Source organism: Sardina pilchardus, chromosome 1, assembly GCF_963854185.1.
Source record: "Sardina pilchardus chromosome 1, fSarPil1.1, whole genome shotgun sequence".
NCBI classification, from domain to species: domain Eukaryota; kingdom Metazoa; phylum Chordata; class Actinopteri; order Clupeiformes; family Clupeidae; genus Sardina; species Sardina pilchardus.
In genome coordinates, this window is record NC_084994.1 from 4,701,616 (window position 1) to 4,709,115 (window position 7,500).

At 37.8% G+C, this 7,500-nt stretch overlaps 1 protein-coding gene across 1 annotated transcript in view; it reads left to right on the forward strand.

The window, feature by feature from the left end:
• The first annotated feature begins 6,250 nt into the window (after positions 1-6,250).
• The window catches only part of LOC134081960 (NACHT, LRR and PYD domains-containing protein 3-like), a 10,748-nt gene continuing 9,498 nt past the window's right edge, over positions 6,251-7,500 (forward strand). Inside the window, exon 1 of the mRNA XM_062537598.1 lies at positions 6,251-6,369. The gene's annotated coding sequence lies outside the window, so the exon portion shown is untranslated. The remainder of the gene's footprint in view (positions 6,370-7,500) is intronic.

A 7,500-nucleotide genomic window follows, 5' to 3' on the forward strand; every position in this document is an offset into this window, starting at 1 on the left:
TGTGTTGGAGTGAACCGTGGCAACGTGGCAACGTGCCATAAAATGTTTTACAGTTCAGATAAGACATCAGAACTAAAGTCCACCCCTTTAGCCTTGAGTTGATTTCCTTAAAGAAACAGTAACATGGTGTTGGTGCTGTATGTGTCTGGGACTGGACCTTGGGATATTCTCTGCTAACATTCTTTAGTATTATTAATCAGATGTAACACCGCACACACACACAAAAGCACACTCAACCAGCAACCTGGCCCACAAACATACTAAAGCACTCAACCAGCAACCAACCCACACACACACACACACACACACACACTTCTGGTCTTGGATTCCCATTCATTGCGAGGGGGCGTGGTCGACTACATCACACACTCATTGCAGACTGCTCTCTCCTCCGGTGAGTTTGGGAACTGTGACCTTGAACAAACACTGTTCATTTTAGAATATTGTTTTAATGTTTATTAACTTATTTACTTAAATAAACAATTGTATTTTTATTCTTATCCAACTTTGTAGTGCTTCTGTGTTCTGGGCATCTGGACTTGATCATATCAGCAACTGGTCCCATCTCACTGTGCAATTCAAATTAGAGCGTCTTAGCCCACAGTACAATGTGATGGTGCCATCTAGTGGTCACAGGAGAACATGCCCTGAGAGGAGACTATCAGCAGCACCAGAGTCCTCCTTGATTACAGCAACACACACTGAAGGGAGCTTCCAGGGGCCTATTGCACAAAACTAGGATAAGGGATTAACCCGGGATATCTTGGTTATCCTGGCTCAATTTATCCGTGATCCAGTTGCACAAAAGCGGGATAGGGGGCAGCAGGATATGTTATGGTATAAGTTACCATGGCGATTTATTCTGTGGAGCTAGCCTGCTCCTGACCAGGCTCACAGCCAAGATAAGTTGATTCTAATGGTAATTACATAATCTGATTGGTTCAGCTAGCTGTCATTCAAATGAGACCTCCACGTGATTTTTTTTAAAGAGCTGTAGATTCCATTTATATATTATTTGCAACATGCATTTACTCGCAAAAGACAGCAGAATGTGTGCCTAATACCATATGGATGTCATTTAAATTATGGTGGCCTTATAATTAATAACATAGCCTAGGCCTACTCGTTGTTTGCTTCTTTTTAGACAGATGTTTGATGAATAGGCTGCTGTAGTAGTTGATTGGAAGTGGAGGGGACATTTTTCGAAGGTGTTTTGAACTATTTCGGCTTTTAAGACAAATTAAGATACTTTGTGCATCTTTGCGGTGGCAAACCGCTTCCTAATGACGTTGCGTGCCGAGACAAGGAAGCTCTCACACACGTGGGTGCATACGTAAATTTGCATTCAGTTGATCTGCCACACCTACTCCCGCTATGTAACAGAAATAATCATGATCCCCCATCCAAAAAAGTAAAACTTTACCTCGCTGTTAGTCTATATCAAAAGCGGTTATTCACTTTGTGTGCAAGACGCTATTTTTTGCATCTTTTTTATTCCTACCGTGAGTTATTTGGGGGAGAAACGAGAACGCGCACACATACCGGATAACTTACACCTGGCTTGATGAATCCGTGTCTGCTTATCCTGGATTGGTCTTTGTGCAACCAATTAAGCCGGTATGCTCATGTTTTGGATTCAGTGATCGCAGCTCAGTAACTTATCCCGGATATCTTAATTCTGCTTTTGTGCAGCGGGCCCCAGGCTGTGATATTATTCCATAATGTACTGTGTTGTGTAGGGATTGGAATATTACATCAGTGGAAACTGCTATGGACAGATATGTGTGTGTGTGTGTGTGTGTGTGTGTGTGTGTGTGTGTGTGTGTGTGTGTGTGTGTGTGTGTGTGTGTGTGTGTGTGTAGTGTTATTAGTGTAGTGAACATGTGGCCTAGCTGTTGACAGCGTGCTCACTCACACTCACTGCTGTGTGTGTGTGTGTGTCTGTGTGTGTTGGTGTGTGTCTGTGTGCATGTGTGTGTGTGTGTGTGTGTGCATGTGTGTGTGTGTGTGTGTGTGTGTGTGTGAGTGTGAGTGTGAGTGTGAGTGTGAGTGTGAGTGTGAGTGTGAATGTGAATGTGCATGTGAGTGTGTGTGTGTGTGTTTGAGTGTGTGAGGGGGGCTCTGACGCTGGTCATAGACCTCTGTGTACAAAAAGGAGCCGAAGCTGCCATCTTTGCCCATATAAGGAGATCTGGTTGAACTGAGTTAGTGCAAGTTAGCACAAGTTAGCTCTGGGGTAGCAAAAATCAAAGTGTGTCGTGCTAATGTACAGAGGTAATGTACAAAAGCTTTTAGAGCAAAACGTTTGCATTATTGATTTCTTCGCCCCCAAGTGAGTTTAGCAGGTGAAGAAAATCCCCATCTTATTTTTCATTAGGAACAGAAAAAACAGAAGATCCTGGATCTGCCTATATGGGCAACGATGGTTTTGTAGGTGAACTTCATACCCTGCAAAAATTAAAATCTAGCAAAGTGTTATGAATATTATATTAATATATCAGAATGCTATTTGGTATTGTTTTTAGTATGAATATACTTATCTAGTGTTCTCTAAAACGGTCATTTTGATTTAATGTAAGAAGACTTAGGACAAATTTGCTGGATTTTAGGATGAGATGACAAACTGTTATTGAATCAAGTCAAACTATTGTTAAAGAGACCCCATGCAACTTTTTCATGGTCATATAATCGCTTAGAAATCGTTGTTTTGCTTGACTGACCAGTTTCATCGAAAACAGTAATATTTCCTCCCGCCCCCAGTGTCCCTATCTGCTATTGCAACCTTGCAGTTTCTGCAGGAGGCGATCACTCCTTGTTTACATCTGGAAGTCTGAGACGCGTAAGGAACAAGAAGAACCACGCTTGCAATTTATAAATATATGCATAGCCTATATATGTATAAATATACACGCTAAAGCTGTAGGGGAAGCTCTGAAGAGAAATATGCAAGCATAAAACGAGCGAAAACGAAAAGCGAACCGGAGATGAAATCGCCAGTCCTGCATAGTTTCTCTTGAAAGCAAGTCTATTTATAGAGTTGTTGTTCAGTATTTGTTGGTTGATAAAGGTGTACGCCTGAAACCGGTCTCAGGAAGAGAACCACTTTCACTGAACTTGCACTTGCACTTGAGGCCCTGTTCACTCACATGGATGCACCTGAACTGCAGCCACACACACACACAGCTGCTGTAGTTCTACTGCAGGTGAAATCTGATATCTTAATTACTCTTGAGTGTTCTTTTTGAGGCCTTGCTCACATGAATCACAGTCACACACACAGCTATTCTAGTTCTACTGTAATCTCAGTGCAATATTAGAACAAGTAGAACACACACAGCTATTCTAGTTCTATTGTAATCTCAGTGCAAGACATTTAGAACAAGTAGAACACACACAGCTATTCTAGTTCTACTGAAATCTCAGAGCAATACTAGAACAAGTAGAACACACAGCTATTCTAGTTCTATTGTAATCTCAGTGCAATATTAGAACAAGTAGAACACACACAGCTATTCTAGTTCTATTGTAATCTCAGTGCAATAATTCATGTAGAACAAGTAGAACACACACAGCTATTCTAGTTCTACTGTAATCTCAGTGCAATAATTCATGTAGAACAAGTAGAACACAGACAGCTATTCTAGTTCTACTGTAATCTCAGTGCAATAATTCATTTAGAACAAGTAGAACACACACAGCTATTCTAGTTCTACTGTAATCTCAGTGCAATAATTAATTTAGAACAAGTAGAACACACACAGCTATTCTAGTTCTACTGTAGCCTAATCTCAGTGCAATAATTAGAACAAGTGGAACACACGCAGCTATTCTAGTTCTACTGTAGCCTAATCTCAGTGCAATAATTCATTTAGAACAAGTAGAACACACACAGCTATTCTAGTTCTACTGTAATCTCAGTGCAATAATTCATTTAGAACAAGTAGAACACACACAGCTATTCTAGTTCTACTGTAATCTCAGTGCAATAATACATTTAGAACAGGTAGAACACACACAGCTATTCTAGTTCTACCGTAATCTCAGTGCAAGACATTTAGAACAAGTAGAACACACACAGCTATTCTAGTTCTACTGTAATCTCAGTGCAATATTAGAACAAGTAGAACACACACAGCTATTCTAGTTCTACTGTAATCTCAGTGCAAGACATTTAGAACAAGTAGAACACACACAGCTATTCTAGTTCTACTGTAATCTCAGTGCAATAATTCGGTAACACTTTATAATAACTACACACAATTCATCATTCATTAAGCATTTATTACTAATTAGTTAATGGTTTGTTCATCATTAGTAATTTATTGTTCATGCATAATTCATCATCAGTAAAGCATTTGTTCACAACGTTATGAATGGTTTGTTCATAGTAAATAAAACAAATGTTTATAAATACATGGTTTATACCTTATAAATAATGAAACAACCATTTATAAATGAAATCATCTCCCTATTATGAACCTGTAACAAACTATTAGTAAATGCTTTGATCATCATTTGTTAAGTATTACTCCTATGTTAATTCTCATATTTTGATTCATGATTAACTCAGGAGTTACAATTGGTTAGTTAATGATTTTTGTGAGCTCATCTAAAGTGAGGACTGTATATGCCTTGCTACATATTTACAAATGAGTTATAAAGGTTACAGTTGCATTTATTCATTAAGCAGACACTTTCATCCAAAGAGACTTACACTTTCAATGAAATTAAAGAGCAAGGCCACAATAGTGGCACCCGGGGATTGAACCCCCGATTCTTCAGCTTACAGCATGCTAGCCCAATGCCTTATCCACTACACTACCCCTGCCCATGGCTGATGTTGCTATAAATAGTTGTATTTGTTTTTAACTGAGCGGATGTTATGTTCTTCACTTCACAACAAACAATCAATAAACACCAGAGTAAAGTGACAATGTTTTACTTGGTTAACTTCACTTCAGTTTATGTCAGTCAATTATTTACTTGTATTCTTTAACTCTCTAATTATTGTATCAATGCACTGCTTAGTGCTACATCAAATGTAGTCATACGCATAACAGGAAAGTAGTCCTCTGAAAACAACTAAAACTAGATCTCATCCGTTTTCAGAATAGTAGTAGAGGTAGTGTAGTGGTTAAGGAGCAGGGCTATCATTCTGTCATCTACTCAGTTGGGGGTTCGAAACCCACCTTCTGCGGTTGTGTTTAATTTAATTTACATGTGTATGTCGCTCTGGATAAAATTGTCAGCTTAATGAATGAATGTGAACGTAGTATTTACAACTTATTTGCAAATGTGTAGCAAGGCATAAAAAGTCCTCACTTTAGATCAGCTCACAAAAATCATTAACTAACCACTTGTAACTCCTGAGTTAATCATGAATTATAGTATAAGAAAGTGGTTTATAAAACATGTATTCGCATCCTTACTAATCATTAGTGCATATGTAACAACTGTTAGATAATGAATAGTATTTCATTAACAAAATGTTATTGCATGTTATTTGAAGTATTAGCAACAATTTATACATATTTTAGAAATAGGCTTATTCACTATGAACAAACCAATCATAACTTTGTGAACAAATGCTTAAGTGATGATAAATTATGCATGAACAATTAATTACTAATGATGAACAAACCATTAACTAATAGTTAACAAATGCTTAATAGATGATGAATTGTGTGTAGTTATTATAAAGTGTTACCAATAATTCATTTAGAACAAGTAGAACACACACAGCTATTCTAGTTCTACTGTAGCCTAATCTCAGTGCAATAATTAGAACAAGTAGAACACACACAGCTATTCTAGTTCTACTGTAATCTCAGTGCAATAATTAGAACAAGTAGAACACACACAGCTATTCTAGTTCTACTGTAATCTCAGTGCAATATTAGAACAAGTAGAACACACACAGCTATTCTAGTTCTACTGTAGCCTGATCTCAGTGCAATATTAGAACAAGAGCAGGCACCTGCAGACCTCCTCATTCTTTAGAAGTAAGAAAGTGAAAAATGAAATCCTGCATCTAATCTGGACACTAATGTAGGCAAGCAGGACTGAAACCAAACAACCCGCACCATCTTTACCTTTTCTCTGTCTCTGTTTGTGTGTGTGTGTGTGTGTCTGTCATGCAATATTAATCGCTCATGAGATCAACAACAGAACAAGATCGGCTGGTTTTCTTGGCTATCTGAATGTGGATATAATGTTTGGGAATGAGGCTGTCTGACCAGTTGCCCTTGGAGAGCATTTGAGGATCACAGAATTGGACAAACAGACCAGTTGCCCGTAGAGAGCATTTGAGGATCACAGAATTGGAATTGGACAAACAGAAAAACAAAGAGCTAACACTGATGAAGCAGCGTAAGTAAATAATAAATAATCTATTTATTATTTACAGAGAAGGTGTCGTTCTTACAATAATATGAGTTTCTGTCTATTTATTATTTATAGAGAAGGTGTTGCGCTTACAATAATGTGAGTTTCATTTATTAACCATAGTGCTTAATTATAGAGGTTAACCATAGAGCTTAACATGAAGTTTAATCAAAGAGCTTAACCATAGAGGTTAATCATAATGATTAACCATAGAGGTTAATCATAGAACTGAACCATAGAGGTTAATCAAAGAGGCTAACCATAGCACTTAATCATAGTGTTTAATAATAAAGCTTATTGTATGGGGCATTGCTAAGAGTTATTGATAAGAGTCCCTGATGAGGTGTGTGTTTGTCTGTGTGTGTGTGTGTGTGTGTGTGTGTGTGTGTGTGGCTGAAACATGTAGGTGCAATTTCATCAGGTCCACTTTCATCAGGTGGATTTTATGTTTTGTGATTTTGTTGTTGTTGTAGATACGTGATTTTGTTGCTGTTGTGTATATACGTGATTTTGTTGTTGTTGTGTAGATACGTGATTTTGTTGTTGTTGTGTAGATTTGTGATTTTGTTGTTGTTGTGTAGATTGGTGATTTTGTTGTTGTTGTGTAGATTCGTGTTAATCTTGTGATTACCTCATGATTCAGCAGGAAATAAAGGTGCCCATACAATTATTTGAAGAGATCTTTTAGAGTATTTTCTATAGTGTGTGTGTGTGTGTGTGTGTGTGTGTGGCCGAAACATGTAGGTGCAATTTCATCAGGTCCACTAAGAACTATATCCTATTTGATAAAGCTTTGAAGAAGAGCACTTTGGTTGAGTGTCATTTGCCTTTTTGGTGCATTTTGTCTAAATTCACCTAAAAGGATAAAACACATACTTTAGTTGATGTTATTGATTGATGTACAGCATTTTGCCTGTTGGATTGTTGTTGTTGTGTAAATATTACCTGAGTGTATTTTGTCTGCACTTCCTGCAGACCTGAATGCGACTGTGATGGGCATGTTGATCATCTCAACTATGTGCTGAGTCGTCATGGTGATAATCTTAAGTATGTGGTATGATGTCTTCTGTGTTGTGGAGACATCATGAGGGAGTGGATTTTATGTTTTGTGATTTT